This window comes from Vigna unguiculata, chromosome 5 (assembly GCF_037176805.1).
Source record: "Vigna unguiculata cultivar grain cowpea cultivar isolate G323 ecotype 2 chromosome 5, ASM3717680v1, whole genome shotgun sequence".
Classification (NCBI taxonomy): domain Eukaryota; kingdom Viridiplantae; phylum Streptophyta; class Magnoliopsida; order Fabales; family Fabaceae; genus Vigna; species Vigna unguiculata.
The window spans coordinates 53,873,591-53,895,834 of record NC_140796.1 but is presented as its reverse complement, the minus strand read 5'-3'; the positions used below and the strand labels follow the sequence as shown (position 1 = coordinate 53,895,834).

The 22,244-nt window shown below is 31.3% G+C and overlaps 2 long non-coding RNA genes, 2 other non-coding genes and 1 pseudogene across 4 annotated transcripts; 3 read left to right on the top strand and 2 right to left on the bottom strand.

Moving 5' to 3' along the window:
* Positions 1-7,367: 7,367 nt before the first annotated feature.
* LOC146886551 (uncharacterized) lies at positions 7,368-12,374 on the top strand. The gene is made up of 2 exons (XR_014995136.1): positions 7,368-11,776; positions 11,932-12,374. It is a non-coding gene; the product is annotated as an uncharacterized LOC146886551 (long non-coding RNA).
* Positions 12,375-13,827: 1,453 nt separating this feature from the next.
* LOC114186398 (U4 spliceosomal RNA) lies at positions 13,828-13,969 on the top strand (annotated as a pseudogene).
* Positions 13,970-14,456: 487 nt separating this feature from the next.
* On the top strand, positions 14,457-14,574 carry LOC114186413 (U5 spliceosomal RNA). Its single transcript, XR_003605070.2, has one exon. It is a non-coding gene; the product is annotated as a U5 spliceosomal RNA (small nuclear RNA).
* A 1,011-nt stretch (positions 14,575-15,585) lies between these two features.
* On the bottom strand, positions 15,586-15,705 carry LOC114186415 (U5 spliceosomal RNA). The gene has a single exon (XR_003605072.2). It is a non-coding gene; the product is annotated as a U5 spliceosomal RNA (small nuclear RNA).
* A 3,129-nt stretch (positions 15,706-18,834) lies between these two features.
* Positions 18,835-19,553, bottom strand: LOC146886550 (uncharacterized). Its single transcript, XR_014995183.1, has 2 exons — positions 19,320-19,553; positions 18,835-19,189 (listed from the first exon to the last, which is right to left on the bottom strand). It is a non-coding gene; the product is annotated as an uncharacterized LOC146886550 (long non-coding RNA).
* Between the last annotated feature and the right edge of the window lie 2,691 nt (positions 19,554-22,244).

Genomic DNA, 22,244 nt, shown 5'->3' with positions numbered 1-22,244 from the left:
TCTTCTATATCCAGTGGCGGAACTTGGACCAAAATTTTAGGGGGCCAAATTATATTTTTTATACATAAATTTTTTTATATTTAAAAAAATTATTTCCTCACATTATTTTCTTTATTAAAAACAAGCACATATGATAATAGAATCCAAAAAAATATGATTATATATATATATATATATATATATATATATATATGAAAGTGTAACATAAAGTTTATTTATCAACAATCATATATTAAAAACAACAAAAGTTACTATAGGTAACTTTTAAAAACTTGAATAATTGAATAAAAAATAAAGTTTGTTGTAATATCTCTTGTAATATAGATTATCATAGTCCTTGCTATAAAAACTTTTAAAACCTATAAAAAAACACTCAAAAAAAAAGATAAAACATGTTGATGACAATCAACTCAATGTCAATTAGACTTCAATGTAAAAATGAAAACATTTGAGTCAGGTCGTCCTCTTGGTTTTTTACTAAAAAGATAGTATGATAAACAATATGCAACATCTTTTAATAGCAAATACCGAATACTCTAACCATGAAGGAAATAAGCTAAACCATGTGTGTTGATATCTTCTTGGATAACCATCTTTACTAGACAACAGATAGTTTTCTAGATGCATTTGATATGGACCCCATTTTAGATAAGTCCTTCGTACCTCATTAATTTGATTTGATAGGTATTGCCAAGTTTGAGAACGTTTACCCGGATCACGTTCTAAAGCATTTTCAAATTCATTATATATAACTCTAGGAACTTTAGCGAGTTGTTTTTTATTTTCTTCAATTTTTGAATTATCGTGAGTTTTTCAAGTTTAGATGATGTAAATGTATTTTTTTCATTTTCATCACAAATATTTCTCTTTTAAAAAGAAACAATTCTTCTACTTTTTATCATAATTTTTCTAATAGAAATTTGTCACCTCTCACCTATTTAGGAAAAGATAAATTATGAATATCCCAAATTAAATCTCAAAACTAAGACTCAATATATTAAGAAAATTAACACCTTGTAAATAATTAGCTTCCCTTATCTTAAAGTAGATTCCTAATATTGTTCTTTCCCTATATAACTTCAAAAGCTAAAATAGTTCTATCTACACAAAGAGAGTTTGATCAAAATGATTTTATGATCATAAAGATATGCCTAGAGCATAGAAAAGCCACATATAAGAGGAAAACATATTGTTTCGAAAAAAAAGGGTAAAAAATGAACTTACTCAAAAGAAATAATTGTTCAGTCCAAAATGTTTCTTAACTCCTCAATTTTGTTATGTTGCCATTTGATTTTGAAAATGATAAGAGATTGATCATGAAAATTGGAATAAAAAAAAATTAGAAAAAGAGATGGAGGTACCGAAAATAAAGAAATTAAATGAAGAAGTAAAATAAATTACAAGAAGAAAAACCTGATTTTTAAATTTAAATAAAATTTTTAAAAATTAAATTATATAAATAATATATATATATATATATATATATATATATATATAAAAGAAAAAAAAACTTGGGGAGCCGTGGCTCCCCTCTGTCAAGCTTAAGTTCCGCCCCTGGTGAAGGGTATAGATGATATCTACTAAAATGACATATAGTTTGTAAAAGTAGCATGTGATGAAGAATATAAATGATATCCATTCAAATTACATACGGTTTGTAAGTTTGTAAGAGTAGCATGTGAAGGATATAAATGATATTCCCTAAAATGACATACCATTTGTAAAAGTAGCATGTGAAAAGTATAGAAGATATCTCCTTAAATGACATAATGTTTGTAAAAATAGCAAGTGAAGAGTATATATGATATTCCTAAAATGACATTGTTTTTAAAGGTAGAATGTGATGAAAAGTATAAATGATATGCCCTAAAAAGACATACACTTTGTAAAAGTAGCATGTTAAGGGTATAAATGATATCTCTAAAATGACATATAGAGTATCACGTGAAGTGTATAGATGATATCCCCTAACATGACATATGATTTGTAAACGTAACATATGAAGGATATAGATGATATCCTGTAAAATGACACATTGTTTGTAAAAGTATCATGTGAAGGGTATGAAAGATATGCCCTAAAATGACATACAGTTTGTTAAAGTAACAGATAGATGATATCCCTTAAATGACATACTATCTGTGAAAGTAGCATATAAAGGGTATAGATGATATCCCCTAAAATGACATATTGTTTGTAAAATTAGCATGTGAAGGATATAGATGATATCTTCTAAAATGACATATTGTTTATATCCCTTTCACATGCTATTTTTACAAAGCTATGCCATTTTAGGGATATCATTTATACCCTTCACACACTACCTTTACAAATCGTATGTTATTTTAGGGCTTAGCATTTGTACAATTCACATGCTACTTTTACAAATGACATGTCATTTTAGGTGATATGTTATAGTGGTACTTTTACAACTTGTATGTCATTTCACGAGATATCATTTATAACGTTCATATGCAACTTCTACTAATAGTTTGTCATTCTAGGAGACATCATTTACACCTTTCACGTGCTACTTTTACTAACAGTATGTCATTTTAGGATATATAATCTATATCTTTCACATGCTACTTTTATGAACAGTATGTCAGTTTAATGGATATCATTTATACCCTTCACGTGCTACTTTTACAAATAATATATCATTTTAGGAGATATCATATATACTTTTCACATTCTACTTTTATAAATATTCTTTTAGGAGATATCATATATACTTTTCACATGCTACTTTTACTTACCGTTTGTCATTTTAGCGTATATCATCGATACACTTCACGTGATACTTTTACAAACAGTATGTCATTTTAAGACATTTATGGTTTAGGGTATATCATTTATACCATTTACATGTTACTTTTACAAACAGTATGTCTTTTTAGGGCATATCATTTATACTTTTTAAATACAACTTTTACAAATAGTATGTCATTTTAGGGATATCATATATATCCTTCACATGCCACTTTTACCAATATTTAAGGGGATATCTCCTATACTTTTCACATTCTACTTTTACAAACAGTATGTCATTTTAGGGATATCATATATATCCTTCACATGCTACTTTTACAAACATTAGGTCATTTAAGGGGATATCTTATATACTTTTCACATGTTACTTTTACAAATGGTATGTCATTTTAGGGCATATCATTTATACTTTTCACATTCTATGTCATTTTAAGGATATCATATGTACCATTCACATGCTACTTTGACAAACATTAGGTCATTTAAGGGAATATCTTCTATATTTCTCACATGCTATTTTTACAAACGGTATGTCATTTTAGGAGATATCATTTTTATCCTTCATATGTTATTTTTACAAACGGTATGTCATTTTAGGGATATCATTTTTATCCATCACATGCTACTGTTACAAACGATATGTAATTTGGATAAATATCATTTATATCTTGCACATGCTACTGTTGCTAACAATTTGTCATTTTTGGGATATCATCTATACCATTCACATGCTGCTTTTACAAATAAAATGTGATTTTAGGGGATATCATCTTTATCCTTCACAGGCTACTTTAATCAACAATATGTCATTTTAATGATATCATTTAGACCCTTCACGTGCATCTTTTAAAAACAATGTATCATTTTAAGGGATATCACCCATATTTTTTACATTCTATTTTTACCAACGGTATGTCAGTTTAGTGTATATCTCTTGTACTTTTCACATGCTACTTTTATAAACCGTATGTCATTTTAGGTGATATCATCTACACCTTTCACATGCTACTTTTACAAACAGTATGTCATTTTACAAGATATCTTATATATCATTCACATGCTACTTTTACAAATGATATGTCATGTTATAAGATATCATTTATAAGCTTCACAAACTACTTTTACAAATAGTACTTTATTTTAGGGGATATAATCCATACCTTTTACGTGCTACTTTTACAAATAATATAATTTTAGGAAATATCATTTATATCCTTCACATGCTACTTTTAAGAACAATATGTTGTTTTAGGCGATATCATTTGTACCCTTCACTAAAGATTGCAAATAAACTCATCTCTGTGAGTATTGCCTGAACCCGTATCCGTTTTGACAAAAATTCGCGCATTAACTGGGCATGGGAATGGGTATGTGGAATTCCCAACTTTTTTCAATTGGGTATGTGGATGGGTATAGGGATATACGTATCTCCGCCATATCATCTGTCCCCGTCATATCTCCATCCCAATTTAAATCATTAAAATATGCACAATTAATTGAGTAACCATATATATATATATATATATATATATATATATATATATATATATATATATATATATATATATATATATATATATATATATATATATATATATATATATATATATATATATATATATATATATATATATATATATATATATATATATATATATATATATATATATATATATATATATATATATATATATATATATATACATGGTTTGTTTGAATTGGATAATGTGGCTGAAATGATCAGACCTAAAAAGCTATTTCTATAACATTATGGTGTTTAAGCTCAAATTAACTAGAATTAGACCATCTTCTGCTTTATCGTAATACTCACAGGTAAATACTTATTGCATTGGCTAAGATGGGTTATATTATACCCTTTAACATGAAAAGGTTGATCAATCTTTTTTACTGGTTCAGAATTTAGCTACTATGATTTAGTTAATTGTGAATATTATACCATTTTTTGAATATAACTGACATTGAATGTGTGTATATGGAGAAGATCCATGCACATAAATAACAATAGCAATGATATGGAAAAACAATAATATATTTTAAAAGTGTTCAAATTTAAACTGATACAATAAGAATAAATTGGAATTAGTAAAAAATAACAAGGACTAAAATTAAATTAAATTAAATTTTTATAAAGGAATTTGATTAAATTTTAAATTGAAAATCAATACCATAATTAGACTGAAAATCGTATTACATTTTAGGGCATATATGTCATATTAAGGGATATCAACCCCTCTTATATAGAGGAAAAACTAATGTTAGAGGAAAAACTAACATTCTCTCTCATAGAAGAAACTAATATTCTCTCTTAATTCTTTTCTCAAAGAATAAAGCAGAAAGAATAAAAAAGGAGACACCTTGGAATGATTTCCTAAGGAAACACTGGGTTTTTTTATAACATGAAGTAAGTTCTTATTTATATGGGACTTCTTTTCTAAGATGTAAAGGGTATTGTAAAAGTAACAAGAGAAGGTATAGATGATTTCCCCTAAAATGACATACCATTTGTAAAAGTAGCATAAGTAGCATGTGAATGGTACAAATGGTATCCCCTATAATGGCATATCATTTTCAAAAGTAGCATATGAAAAATTTAGATAATATCCCTAAAATGACATATTATTTGTAAAAATAGCATGTGAAGCGTATTAAAAAAGTTGCATGTGAATGATATAGATGATATCCCCTAAAGTGTCATATCGTTTGTAAAAGTAGTAAAAGTAGCATGTGAAGGGTATTTCTTTTCTTCGCATCACTTTTACAAACATATATGATCATATATACCTTTACACGCTAGTTATTACAGGCTAATAAGAGAAAGTTGCGAGAAAGGTTTTCTAGATGCAACCTATCTATGCCACCCTTTAGTTTACTTGCAATGGCACATAATCATTCTTTTTCAAATATTGTCATGTTCAGCTGATTCAGACACCTGATTCTATCCTCTTTATGCATGTACAAGGTTCGATTCAACTCCTCTATATCCCTTTCTAGACCATGAATTCTGGCTAGTTATTCTAATATTTTTAGCCGCCCAATCTCAGATTTGTAAGCTGGGATCTGATTTTGTTCTAAATCCTATAGCCTAGCTAGGTTGGCTTCGTGTTTCTTCCCTAAATCCTCAAGTCTAGCTAGGTCAGCTTCCTATTTCTTCCCTAAATCCTCCTACCTAACTAGGTCGCCTTCCCTTTTCTTCCTTAAATCATCCAGTCTTGCTATATCTGCGTTTGATTCTTCTCTAAATCCTCCAGTCGATTCATTTCGACCTCGTAATCCTGAATAATCAGAGCGAGCTGATTCATAAATTCAGCCACGCCCTGGGTTTGTCGTCGAATTCGACCCAAAGCCGTAACTAATGAGACTAGGAGAGGCTAAGAGGAGAATGAGAGAGGTTGAGAGGCCTCAGTGATGGATTCAGAGGGACTGTAGCTGCCAGCCATGGAAAAGAACCAAAAACTAAAAACTAAAAAAAACAAAATGAAAATTATTAAATAAAAATAATATAAATAAATAAATAAAACTAAAATTAAAAACTAAAACAAAAAATGAAATGAAAATAACTAATTAAAGAATAAAAAAAATAAAAAAAATATAAATAATAAACAAATAATAGGCAATGGATATAATTTATACAAAGAAACAAAAAATACATATCATTCTCTCTAATTCCAAGAAGAAAACAATGACAACCCCTCTCTTATAGATAAGAAAAACTAATGTTATAAAAGAAACTAAAATTCTCTGATAGAAGAAACTAATATTCTCTCTTATTATTCTCTCAAGCAATAAAGCAAAAGGAATAAAAAAGGAGACACCTTGGAATGATTTCCTAACGAAACACTGAGTTTTTATTATAACACAAAAGTAAGCCACAAAGTAAGTTCTTATTGATGTGGGACTTCCTTTCTAACATATAAAGGATATTGTAAAAGTAACATGAGGAGGTATACCGTTTGTTTTGTAAAAGTAGCATGTGAAAGGTATTTCTTTTCATCCAATCACTTTTACAAACATATATGATCCTATATAACTTTAAACGCTAATTATTACAGGTTAATAAGAGGAAGTTGCGAGAAAGGTTTTCTAGATGCAACCCATCTATGTCACCCTTCAGTTTACTTGCAACGGCACGCAGTTCTTCTTTTTCAAATATTGCCACGCTCAACTGATTTAGATACTTGCTTCTATCCTCTTTATGTATGTGCAAGGTCCGATTTAACTCCTCTATATCCCTCTCCAGACTATGAATTTTGGCCAGATGATATTGTTCTAATATTTTTGGACAATGATTATTTAACCCATTTTTTTTGACTCACTTTTAACCCACTACTTCAATCACCATTAGATCATCATCACATCACATCACTCTAAAGAATCAAAATAGATCATCTAATGGTGATAGAATGAGTGAGTTAAAAGTGGGTCAAAAAAAATGGGTTAAACTATATTTATCCAATATTTTTAGCCGCCCGATCTCAGATTTGTAAGCTGGGATCTAATTTTGTTCTAAATCCTCTAGCCTAACTAGGTCGGCTTTGCGTTTCTTCCCTAAATCCTCCAGTCTAGCTAGGTCAGCTTCTTGTTTCTTCCCTAAATTCTCTAGCCTAACTTGGTCAGCTTCCCTTTTCTTCCTTAAATCCTCCAGTCTTGCTATATATGCGTTCCTATTCTTCTCTAAATCCTTGAGTCGGTTAATTTTGACCCCGTAATCCTGAATAATTGGAGCGAGCTGATTCATAAATTCTGCCACACCCTGGGTTTGTCATCCAATTCGACCCATGGCCGTAACAAATGAGACTAGGAGAGGCTTAGAGTAGGGATGGCAAAATGGGCCGGACCCGACGGGCCGGCCCGCCAGCCCGACAGAAAAAGCATGGGCCGGGTCAAGAAATTCAGCCCGCCAACCCAAAACAGCCTGGCCCGTCAAACCCGTTGGCCCGTCGGGCCAACCTGCGGGTCAAAACGGGCCAGCCCGCGACCCGTATCATTTACTAAAACAAAAACAAACAGCACGTGCTCAATTTTTTTAATATCCCTCCCTCACACACTCTGTGCCCAAACACCTCACAGACTCTGCGACTGAGACTGCGACTCTTCTTCTCGACCCTCTTCTCTGCGCCATACACATACTCGCCTCTCTTCCACCCACGTCGTCGCTGGCCACCACGAAACACGCTGGCCACCACGTCGCCGCTGGCCATACCCGCTTCTCCTCCACCGTGACATCCACCACGTCGCTGGCAGCAACGAGAAAATAGCGCAGTGCACAGAGAACGCAGAGCCACCATCGGACTGCGATTGGTGGACGATTCCGACCACCACGGCCACCGCGAAGATAAGTTTGTTCGTAATTTGCATTCTGGTTCCCTTTCTCCTGATTTGTAACCTAAATTCCTGATTTTCGTAACCCTAAATTTCTGATTTTGTGATTTCCGACACCCGACCCATTCTGTGAATTTTCCCCCAATTGCGTTGTTTATCCCGTTCATCCGTTAATCGCTGTTCATCCTTAAATTTTCCCCCAATTTAAATTTTGTAAGTGAAGGTTATTAGTTTACCTTTTGGCTTTTGGTGGATGAGAAGGTTTATGCACGCTATCAACCACTCAAAAAGCAATCTGTAATTAAGAAAGTGATGTATGAGAAGCGTATGTGGCCAACAACTCTGCTTGCGTATAATTAATAAATCAACAAGATTACGAAAAGTTTAAGTTAATGATAAATATTAGTATGTGTCACGCTTTCGATTTCAAATGCCATATGTTTGAATTACACCTTCTGATCTTTCAATTTTCAAACAAAGAGATTAATATGTTACACCATAATTCGTTTACCATATTCCTTTTCTCTTCACAATTTGCTTATACACCATTGCTTATACATTGAAATCTGATTTTGGACCATAAATCAAACATATGAGAAAAAGTTGACGGGCCAGCCCGCTAACCCGCTAACCCGCCAACCCACGGGTCGGGTCCAAAAATGCAACTCGTTTCACTATTTCGGGCCAGCTCGGCCCGGTCCATGTAAAGCAGGTCAAAATCGGCCCGGGTCAAAACGGGCCGGGTTGGCCCGTTTTGACACCCCTAGCTTAGAGGAGAATGAGAAAGGTTGAGAGGCCTAGGTGATGGGTTCATAGGGACTCTGGCTGCCGGTCATGGAAAAGAACCAAAAATTAAAAACTAAAACAAAAAAAATGAAATGAAAATGATTAATTAAAAAATAAACAAAAATAAATAAATAAATAAAATACAAATAATAATAAAATATTATGCGATGAATATAATTTATTCAAAGAAAAGAAAAATTACATATCATTCTCTATTCTCAAGGAGAAAACAATGACAACCACTCTCGAAAGAGGAAAAATTAATCTTAGAGGAGAAACTAACATTCTCTCTCATAGAAGAAACTAATATTCTCTCTTAATTTTTCTCTCAAGTCTCAAGCAATAAAGCAAAAGGAATAAAAATTAAGACACTTTGGAATGATTTACTAAGGAAACACTGAACTCTTTTTTTAAAACATGAAAACATGAAAAGTAAGCCATAAAGTAAGTTCTTATTGATGTGAGACTTCTTTTCTAACATGAAAAAGATATTGTAAAAGTAACATGTGGAGGTATAGATGATTTCCCCTAAAATGATATATCGTTCGTAAAAGTAGCAAAAATAGCATGTGAATGGTACAAATTGTATCCTCAATAATGGCATATCATTTTCAAAAGTAGCATGTGAAGAATTTAGATAATATCCCTAAAATGACATATTGTTTGTAAAAATAACATGTGAAGCGTATTGTAAAAGTAGCATGTAAATGATATAGATGATATCCCCTAAAATGTCACATCGTTTGCAAAAGTAGTAAAAAGTAACATGTGAAGAGTATAGATGATATCCATAAAATGGTACACCGTTTGTTTTGTAAAAGTTGCAAGTGAAAGGTATGAATAATATCTTCTAAAGTGACATACTGTTTGTAAAAATAGCATGTGAAGTATATTGTAAAAGTAGCATGTGAAGGGTATAAATGATATTTTCTAAAATGACATACCGTTTGTAAAAGTAGCAATAGCATGTGAAAGGTATAGATGATATTTCCTAAAATTACATACCGTTTGTAAGAGTAGCATGTGAAAGGTATAAATGATATCTAAAATGACATATTGTTTATAAAAGTAGCAATCATAGCATGTGAAGGGTATAGATAATATTCTCTAAAATTACATACCGTTTGTAAAAGTAGCATGTGAAGGGTATAAATGATATCTCTTAAAACGACACACCATTTGAACATTATGCTTGTGTAAATGTTTTTTTGTCTCACATTCTTTTGGAAGTGTGTATGCATAAAAAAGCCTCCATAAATGTAATTTATTAATCGGGCAAAATATTTACTTCGAGTCTTTATTTATTTAATTCGAGTATTTACTTTGACAAAAAAATAGAAGTATTCATATTAAGTATTTTGTATATTTTGTATTTAAATTTAAATTATTATTTATTATTTCTTGCATTTATTTTATTGTATTTATTGTTTGTTTTTTATTGTATTTTTTTATTTAATTATTTTCATATTATTTATTTGTTTTAGTTTGTAGTTTTCATCTTATTCATTTATATTTATTTTTTATTTAATAATTTTCATTTTATTATTTTGTTTTTTTTTTAATTTTTACTTCTCAATTTTCAATTCGTTTTCATGACTGGCAATCAGAGTCATCAATCTGAACTCATCATTGAGGCCTCTCAACCTCCTCCAATCTCGTTAGTTACGGCTTTGGGTTGAATTGGACAACAAATCCACTGGGTCGAATTGGACAACAAACCCACTGGATCAAATTGAACAACAAACCTAGGGCCTTACTGAATATATGAACCAATTCGTTCCAGTTATCAAAGAATGCGTGGACAAAATTGGCTGGCAAAAGGATTTAGGGAAGAATCGGAAAGTCGACCTAGCGAGGCTGAAAGAATTGGACCAAAATCACATCCCGGCTTACAAAGTTGAAATTGGCCGACTAAAACTATTGGAACAAAATAATCTATCGAGAATTAATAGTCTGAAAAGGATTCTCTTCAACTTGAAGAGATATAAAGGCGTTGAATCGAACATGCATAAAGAGGATAGAAGCAGGTGGGAGTTTTTCCTTCTAAGATCCAAGAAAATTAAATAATTAAATAAATAATTATTTACTAAATACAAATAGTGGAAGTCTTTATGATATTTAATGTTAATTTTATGATGTAGAAATGTATTAGCTAGTTAAGAGTACTTGGTTATGTTAAAAAGGGTTCAAGTATGTCAATTGTATGTTAATTTAATTGCTTATTATTTTACTACTAGGTTTGGTAATTGGAAGGATATGTGATTGAACCTTATCTAGAGTAAAATCATAATCTTTAATTTTTTTGGTTGTGGCTGCCAAAAAGGCCTCAAGAGAGGGACAACATTAGAGCAATTTTAGCGGAATTTCCAAGTTAGGGACTTTCTTTGTTTGTGTTTGTGGTTTGATGTGAGAATATTTTCGTTTTCCTTTTACATTTGCTTTGTTCAGCGCTATGGTGGCGTTTATTTTTATTTTTGTTGTTCCTTCAATTCACACACTCCCTTGCTTGTGGAAAGAACCCTAGGTTCTGCGTGGGTTTCGTGTTCCTTTCGTTCACCTGGGTGGTTGCATTTTAATCACAGACGTTCACCTTTAGGCTTAAGGCGTAGTTTCTAGGGCAACCATGATGGCCCACCGCGAAGGTTTCCATGAAACGACAAGAAGGGACGTGGTTGATAAGCGATGCGGGAGTTAGATGGTGCTGCCAAGGGTTTATGAGATCGCGTTATTTTTGTGTGGTTTCACTTTGTATTGCAACGTTTTGGATTCTCCCAGAGGGCTTCACGTCAACACGCATGGTGTGCAAGGTGGTTGTTGTCGCGAGGTTCTCAAATTCTCTTTGTTAGTCGCTTTAGGAAAGAACTTAATCTGAACCTAGGTATGTTGTGATTGTTCACGTTTTTCTTTCAAATTTGTCTTGTTAATGTTTAGCCAGGGGTTCCTTTGAGTAGCCATGCATTTTATTGATTTGGGTCTTCTTTAATTGGTCTTTTGAAATCCCTAGCATGCACATAAAGGTCCTCTCTGTTGCAGTGCAGGGTTCTTGTGGTGGTTTGGTGAAAAGGTAGCTTTGTTCTATTGACCAGATTTGATGCTGCATAAGTAACCGTGGGGTGTATTCTAATTTTTCTTTCATTATTCATGTCGTACTTTGTTCCAACGACTTTGCAAACCTTTTATTTAACGTTGGAAATTGTCCTGGAGGAGTTGCAATACAAGATCAAAGTGAATTGTAGCTTTTCAGTGGGACCCCTAGACGTCTTTTCTTTATTTTATCACCGTAGGCGTGATTTTTATCACCGGCTGAATCAATGTTTTATTTCTATGAAATGTCTGCAAAAAGTTTCGTAATTGGGTGATGAACAATAGAGTTTGGCTTGTTAAGTGTTTAATTACTAAGTTCTGGATCGTGGTTAAATTGTGGGTGCGATATTTTGATTATGCAGAAATGGTTATAGCATGGATGTGTTGGATTCTCTTGATATGAGCAAAAGTCAAAGTCTAGTTTTGGTATATCAGTATGGCTCTGATGTGGTATTTTTCTAATTTGATCTTCTTTTCTTATCACTATTACGAAAATGGTAATGAGAGGCTTTATTGGTGTGTGAAAATTTTAAAGCAACGATTTCATTTAATATTGGATGGTTGTTATGATACGTAACATCAAATTATCCTTGGAGTTTGTTTTTATTTATTATAATATGTTTTCATTATAATACATATATTAATATTGAAACAACACATGACCGTATTATATACTAAATGCAATATATATATATATATATATATAATTTTAGTTAAAAGAAAAAGAAATAAATTGTATATGTATATTTATATAATTATATAAACCAATAGTTTTGAAACCATTGTAGTTTCATTTTGGTTAGTTAAGATATATTAAAATATAGATCTTTTATATAGAAACTTAAAATTATGATTTAATTTTAATGGATTATATGCGATCACACTTACATTTTAGTTTAATGGATATCATATATTATTTTGGAATTTGATTATAAAGGCTTGAAGTTGATCGAGTCATTCAGTGTTTTCAAATTAAAAAAAAAGAAGCCATAAGTGTTATAATTTAATAAATAGAATACGTTGAATATTTTATAAATTGTTTTATTACTGAATATAAGGTACTTTGGATTATTTAGCAGAGTTTTGTTAGTTGATCTTATATATTTACTGTTTATAATAAATTATTTATAGATATGCGTACAGTTATAGGCCAAAAAGATGTGGGGGCAAGAAACGTTTACACAAGCAAAAGGTTTAAATACCCTTGACAGAGCACCATGCATGACAGACTCATTGTGATACTACAACATGCTATTAATAAGTACACCTCAAAAATGTAATTGGTAACTTCAGAAGGCTAAGCCTTGCCAATTGAATTTGAATCCAATTAGAAAGATACATGAGCTCAAGCATTAATACATCTCCTGAAAAAAAAACTGTGTGCATTTGAAACAAGTGACCAAAAGTTAGTTCCTCCACCATAAAACTTTGTGCACATTTTGTCATTGAATTGAATAATGACAGCACTAAGCATATCTTCCAAAATTTGATCATTTTATCTTTTGTAGAGAGAAGGCAGAGGGCCCATTAGCTGTTAGGCACCATCTGATTTTGTCGATCTTTTTTTCAATCTCCAAACTCTTAAGATAGTCAAACTGCAGCGAACATCATACAAAATAATTATTGACACTCTTAAGCCATAGGATCTTAGTGCAACATTAGTAGGATAATGCAGCTAACTCCGCACAAACTGATAAAACGCATGAAATTGTCACTCAATTGGCCATTACTTTGGAAAGCTGTATTTGTCTAAAAAGTTCAGTGATTTCAGTCCCACATAGGAAATGAATATTTGTTGAGACTGAGAAATGCTAATACATAACTAGTCAGACAGCTATGTAAAGTATCTTTGCGCTTGGGGCAATGACGCAGCTAGTGAGGTTCTAACTAAGGCGCGTCTATTGCTGGTTGAAAACTATTTCCAAACCCCCTCTTGGGCCTGGGTTTACCCTGGGCCTTTGAGAATTTCCTATAATTATTAGTTGAAACTTTTATACATTTATTTTTGATAATTTTTTTTATAAGATAATTTTTATATCAAATGTTTCATGACTCTTTGAAAGTGGTTCTTTGAAAGTGGTGTTTAAAATTTAAATTATATAACAATTATTTGTGAGAAAATTTAAAATTATAAAATATAAATAATTATGCAAAAAAGAAGTTATAACATGTTTCTTTGTTTGATAAATTTTCTTTATAAAATATTCAATAGTTTTATAATTCTTTCAAAAGGATGTTTAATTATTTTATAATAATAGAAACTGTAAAGAATTTATCCAAAGTCAGAGTAGAGATCTAATTAAAATTTTATATTAAATGCATATCAAATAAAAACGCATGTCTGATTGAATTAAATAAAAAAAAAATCAAATAAAACTGAATTATGTCTGATTGAAGTCCACATCGACTACCGTAGTGTAAGAACAGATCTAGGATCATAATATAATGGAAATGCACTTCAGTTGCTTTTCACGGAGCCGTGAGTTAAACACATAGTGAATTATTCTTTCGCCTTTTCCTAAAGAATACCGTGTGTTTGTCTGCAGTTTAGTTCAAAGTTGGTTTTACAACTCGTTAAGGATGTGTTGTGATGAATCTTTGGTTGAGGGTGCTCAGCAGTCTGTCCATCCAAACTAAATCTAACTTATTCTCAGTCCTATAAAATCCATGCATATCACTATTAATAAATGAATTAAATTGTGTAAAACTAACTATTAATAGGTAACCGTTATTAATAGGTTTTGAGGGGAAGAACACTGAAACAGAATTAGTAAAACCAACTTTCATGTCAAACTTCTTAAAAGATGTTTGTCCACTTAAGAGGACACAGCAAGAATAGAACTCATACAAAACTATGGAGGAAATGATATTCAACCTCTTCAAAGAAAATCTGATTTACACGTTGAATTGCAATCTCTTTGAAAAAAAATTCTATGTTACACTAACATTACAGAGTCCTTTGTCGAGATTCCTTCCAAAAACACACTAACATTACCAAGTCCTTTGTCAAGACTTTCGAAATTCTTGAGTATTTAGTGAATGGCTAAAGAATAATTCGCTTTGCATGGCCCCTGTAATGGTATCTTTTTAGTACCATTCATGTGGGCTTTGATATAGATGTGAAATTGGACAATGCATCATTCCTATTTCAATACCAGTCGGAGGTGACTGTATTTCAATACTGTCCCACATTTCATTTAATTAAATTGCTCACATTTAGTTCAAAAGTTGAATTTATTTGCTTTATTATCGTCGTTGTAGAGGACATTCAACCGAGATATGTATAAATATTACAACTAATAAAATCATGCAGTTGCTTTGTTACCATATATTTTATTTATATTTAAGTCAAATATAGATACCGAGTCATCAAAAAAGAAAAATAGTAAAGGATAGATTTCATAAAATACAAACTAAAGAAAAAGTTTCAATAAAGACACAAACACAAGAAATACAGATACTAAATTAATAAGCAAAGACTAATATTGCATTGTTAAAGCTGAAAGATACATCACTGTTAAAGCTGAAAGACATGAAACCTATTCAGAAAAATCCAATAAATACTTATTTCAGGAGTACACAGAATAATAATAATTAATGAAAATTCAACTAATATTGCAGAACCTTTTATCAAGACTCGTATGCTACTTGTAGTATGACAAACACACGGTATTCTTTAGCAAAAGGCGAAAGAATAATTGGCTTTGTGCTTATCACATGACTCCGTGAACATCACCTTAGCAGTCTCTTCCTATTGTAGTATGATCATTACACCGACTTCTACAGTACCACTCGATGTGGGCTTAATCAGAAATGTAAATTTGAGCAATGCACCTGCCCTGGTTCAGTAACAGAGTCTATGGAGTAAGTGTTTTTAAATACTACCTATGTTTCATTTAACTAAATTGCTCACAAATTTAGTCACTGATATAGTCTTCGACCACAGACCACTCTTCACAGTAAACTATAATCAAACAGTCTTCACCACATTGATTATCTGAAAACTTAACAACTGATATTACATAATGTTGCTTATTATGAGAATTACCAGGTTCTTTTTAATAAGAATAGTTCTCACATTCTTACCACCAATTTTGGCTTGCATTCTGGTAACTCTTCAACGCTCTTAGTGACTTCTTAGCTTGTTACATTCTCAGTTTATGGTTAGCCCAATTAGATTAGTTTCAGCCCTTCAAAATGGGTATGCAGATACTGCGTTACTGTTTTAAGTTCTTTAATCTTAGAGATTCTGCAAAATTTATCTGTAGAAAGAGAGTCATGGAGTGGTCATCAGAGTGCATCCCCTGCTTCCCATTCCAACTGTACTTTAGTTCTAAATTTTTTTATTTATGAAGATATACTTTCTTTTTGTTGTTGTTGATCATGTACCTCTATTTGTTTTCTAAGAATCCAATTCTTAAGAATTAATTCATGATGCATTGAGTACACTACTTTTATATATATATATATATATATATATATATATATATTACTTTATAAGTTAAAAAAATTAAATTAATTTCTTGTATGAATTTATATTATTTAAATAATAAAACTTTTTTTAGATAACACCACTTTATTAATAAATCAATTGTAAGTCTAATACATCGGAAAAAATTCAATAGTTTATATAAGGATTATATATAATTTGAACTCATGTGTAATTTGTATTCTGTTTTCCTGATTATCCTCCCTGCAAATAAGTCACCATAATTTAAAGATTATATATTTCTTGAATAGCATTTCAATCACTTACATCCATCATCCATGTATCTTCTAATAAAAGAGAAAAAAAAAAGTTTTTTGGTCATATGTATTGGTATAAATAAAGGTTTTTTACTACTATCTCTTTTATACCGGAATATATTGTATTACTTAAATCTACTTATATATATATATATATATATATATATATATATATATATATATTGTAGTTAATAGTTATTAATCATTTATTAAATTAATAATGGTTAAATTAATAAAATCATTAATAAGAAGAAATTAGTGTTGTTTATATTCTAGTATAAACATGAGAATAGGATTCTAATAAAAATATCGAGCTGAAAACGGAAAAACAATTCTTAGTGATCATTGTAAGATAAATAAATTATTGAGATTTTTTTTTTTATAATTTTGTTCTTTTCATAATAATAAACATTCTTTTTAGAACGAACTAGTTATATCTCCTTTAGTTTTCTTTCTTAGTTGTTTACATATTCAACTTATGAATAGAAGCACTTATTAACGAACACTTAATTCATTGTCAGAATAATAAGTTTTACAGCTTTTAAGATATAATGTGAAAGTAAAATATGTATACGTTAAAACAAACATTTTAAACCTAAACTGTGGAAAAAATTAAATGAAAAAACTATATAAATTAAAATACGTAATGGATTTTAAGTTATAGAGATAGCTAATGTCTTTTACTTCTTAATTCCTTTTTGTAGAGGTTATTGTAAAAAAAAGTAACTTAAACAACACCTTAGCTATTTATCCAAACAACTATAGTCTAGTGTAATCTAAACTAAAGCCAAGTCATTAATCAATATTTATCAAACAACTTCTGTAAACATTATTAGTTTTAGCAGTTCTGTAATTAAGAACTTAACGAAATTGAGTTCGTGAGATTTTTTTTCCCTAGAGTATGTTAACATTATTATTTTATTAATCTCTATAGTATATATTTTCTTTTCTTTTCAACTCATACTATCCCTTAATTAATGGTAAAGCATTTGAATTTTGGTTACTCTTTGGATATACGATAGAAACATGTTAACAAGGGGAGTTTACACTATTTGCGTTTAAAATTTTGTTATTTACTGAATCCGAGGATTAATTTTTCCTACTATAATACTATAATTTAAAAAAAAAAGTTTGTTGCAGTAAAGTTATTTTCCCTTTAAATTAAACTCAATTAACTTGCCAGTCGTAATATTGCATTAAGTACGTGATGTAGCAAATTGATCAGGAGTTAATTAACTGTAATATAATATCACCATTGGAATATATAAAGAAAATTCATGTAATTTAGTCGCGTAAAATTCGTTAGAAGTGAATTTTTAAAGTTAACTCTACAAAAATGAGAATTGTAGCATTTGAATATTATGAATATGAATCGATCTTATCTCTCCGATTGACGTGTAACTCCTACTCAAATTCGAACAAAGATGAAAGGAATAAAACATATAAATTTTTTAAATTGGAAGGAATAAAATTCACCTTTATTTGTCTTTTTTCTTTTTTTCTGACTACACGTGCAGTTCATCCAGAAGCCATCTAAATCAAAATGCAAATAATTTCTTCTGCTTTTTATGGGGCGGTGGAATTATGTTGTCGGATGAAACCGTGATTCACATTCTAGCTTTGGCAGGTAAACTTTCAAGTCAATTATGAATTTCTTGAGCAATCTCTCACTCTATAAATAAAATATTTTCTTACGCACTGTGGCTATATAGTCACATACACGAATCTTCCCTCTTCAATATCTCTCTTTCTTTCATGCACACTTTAATTCACTCCATTTGCATAAAATCAACTCATACATTCCAACTTACTTTCACTTTGAAATTTTCTGCATCTTCTGTTCAACTTCAATACTGCAATTCACATTCTATCTTCTAGCTTTTTACACCATTACAAACAGTGAGTTATTTGATTGCCACATGAACAAAACCTTCAGTTACAGATACTATCTTATGTATTATTCTCATCCTTATTAATGTACCAAATTTTTCAAAACGAGAAGCAGGTTATGAAGCAACCAACAGAATAGGGTTCTCTCAGATTAATCTCTCTCATATATATATGTCCAAAACCCTTATATTTTAGACAAAATAAACAAGGAATTGATTAAGCAAATAGGAGGTAGGATCTGACATAGATCAAAGGAAGCAAAAAGATCACATCTTAATAACAAGAATCACTTAATTAATCCCATAATAAAGAAAGAAATTTATGTTCTTTATCTGGACGGAATCAATTAACAGTCCGCGACAGATAAATCCCAAAATTCATAAAAGGACAAACATATGATGCAGCCAGAAAGGGGGCAAGAAAAGAAAAAAAAAATTATACAGAAGGTGATTCCATCCCTAATTAGTAGCTAGCTAGGCTCTACCTAATGAAAAGTGAACTCATCTCAGCATAGACTTCAATATCCTTCCAGTCATATATTTTCTATCTATGTAACATGTTTCTCTCCGAACTGTGTTGAAGACAAATAATAAGGCAGCGGAAAAACAAACACCAACCACATCTAGTTCCACATATCTACCTATAGTGGAACAAAAATTAATAGCTATATTATATATATATAGGCTTCATCAGTAACTTGCCTGGCTTGAGCCTGTGTGCCGTGTGTGTGTGACCAGACGACAGTTTGATCATGAAGTCATCACTTTCACCTTCTCTTCTGCCATCTCTGCAGTTAGATCCACCGTAGTTGGCGGATAGTTTTACCAAGAACACCCTCTAAAACCATGACAGATATATATATATAGTGAGGGAAGAAAAGTCAAGTAATTAATGGGTTTGGGAAAATAAAGGGTGGTGATGATATTTATATATATATATATATATATATATATATATGAATGAATGAATAATAATGATAATGGATCACCCATTAGTAACTTTTGTTCTTTGACCCAACCCTTCCTGTTCTTAGCCAAAGATGTAATCATGCAGGTGTGAGTGGGATTCCTTTCATTTTCATTTTCATTTTTATGTTTATTTTTATCCCTTTGGCTTTATATTTTTTGGTATCAGAGTTTTTTTCAGGCTATTATGGAGGCACTCAACACCTTCTGCAGATCCTCCTTTAAAGGCTATGCAGAACACGATCGATCATGCTCTGGACACTGCGCAAAAACATTCAGTTGTTCACGTTCTTTTATACCAGATCATCATTGCCCCAGTTACGAAATTATCATACATCATATATATATATATATATATATATATATATATATATATATATATATATATATATATATATTATCAAAGCTTGCCCCTTTTTTCAGTTTCACGAACATTCCATTTGGGTAACACATTTCTCATAATAATTATCACATTTCCACAAGTGGGTCAAGGTTTGTGAAACTCGTCAACTAGGGTTTCATTTCTCTATGGACAAATAAAAAACAAAGCAGTACTCGAGGAGACCGCAACAATTTGGGGCACCTTCCCCAAATGTATAAAATAATAATAAGTATTCTATTGGCCAATGGCTGCCCTTTTTAGTCAAAATACAATTACTATGTCAAGCTCCTATTCTTCTTTATGCATTCTTTTGTCACCATCACAACAATTTAACAACGAAAAATATACATAGGGAGAGAAATAGAAACATCAATGGAGGTTTGAAAAAAATTCAGCACCGACTATAATATATACACTATTTAGAATCTGATGATATATATATTGAAGAAAAAATGTTAAGGAATAAGCAGTGAAAGCAGAAGAAGCCATGAAAAGAACCTGTAACAAAACAAGGGGCACACGCGCATGGGGATTATGGGGTGCTGATTATTTAAATTTAGCGGGTTTCAAATGATTAAACTATGAGCTTCAAGAACATGCTTTAACTTCCGCACCGCAATATGATAAAGTTTTTAAAAGCTTCAAACTATTTCAATAACATAATTATTAAATCCTATCTGCATAAATATTTAAGGCCAAAATACTATAAGATGATCTGAATTATTTCGGTGTTATTTTTGTTTTTCAAAATGAAATGATTTCATTGTTGTTTCCCATGCAATTTTTGTCGTACTAACCACTACCACTCATCACTACTAATGTCCATACCTTCGTCTTCTTTAACGCAATTCGTGTCGTACTAACCACTGCCATTCATCACTACTTGTGTCTATGCCACCATCTTTAAGAAACGTAACCATCATAAGTTCTCTAAGTTGCAAGAAATGAAAGAGCATAACCATTATCGAAATAATGGGATGTTAAACACACGCCACGATCAATATACCAAAGACATGTGGGGGAAAAACGGGAAAGAAAAAAAAAACAAGTGCTGGTTTTCACTTTCAACGATAGTGGACCACTTCAAGCAAAAACAACCTCACCATCTCTGCAATTGCATGCCTTGCAAGGAAACATCACAAGTGGTTCATTCCTAATGGCCCCAGAAGGCCCAAATGGTATCTAGTATACCTCAGATAAAAAAAAAAAAAACACTATTTTGTAAAATTGAGTAATGTTTAAAGTTTAATTTTTAAAACAGTATAAGAGTCCTGATTTATACCAGTCTTTGTTATATTTTTGTTAGTAGTTTCATAGACAACATTCTAACATCAAATTTATATAAAAGCCATAGTGGGTTTTATTCGGTTCTGCAGCAGAGTCATGGCAAAACCAGCAAGTAGAAGCAAACAAACAGAAAGATCCAAGGGGAAGCTTGCGGATAGAAAGCTTTGGAGTAGATTACTCGGATCAGACTCTAAAACCAAATGAGATGTTATATGTCATAAAATCCAACCCATAAGAAAGAGCATAGTGAACTTCAAAGAATTGGTCTAGTGAGTAAAAGTGCAAGACAATGTAAATATTTTACATCTGACGAGTTTCTCTTTCAATCTACCCGTGCTACAGTTTCAAGTACAGTATCTAAGTGTTTTTTCTTATGTGAAACTTTTTTCTGCCTTAAATTGACCCGTATAAGAATTTTTTTACTCTTATGTTTTTAAAAGGCATTGTGGAGAGCAACCACTCCACTTTTGTGTAGTCTCATTGGAATGAAGTTTACTGTATGCAACAACTTGCCACAGATCAAACAAGCCACTTTCTTGCTTCACTTTCTCGTGACTCGAATCTAGCTAACGGAAAAATAACCTTTAGTCCCACTCGTATTCATCACCAACACATGCTTACATCCAATAACTTACTTTGTTTCATTATACACATGAGAAGATTCACCCCTGTCTGATTCAAACATTTTTTTCACGAACAAGGAACAAGAGACACCAACAGGGACAGCATCAACAACAAAAACTTTTCATAATCTTCATAAAAAATGACAATGTTTTTTCAGAAGCACCTCCACGCAATGACCTTCTATAAGAACTTCCCATACTTAGCGTAATTTTCAAAACCCACCATCGTGTGCTTTTGACTATCACCATTGTCTCTTTCCGATTCCTTTTTCAGGAATATATATACCCAAGATGGCAGAAGCAGAATGAGGAGCATAACTTCACTTTGCAACAACGATATTACACACCTTAACAACGATCTAATTGGTG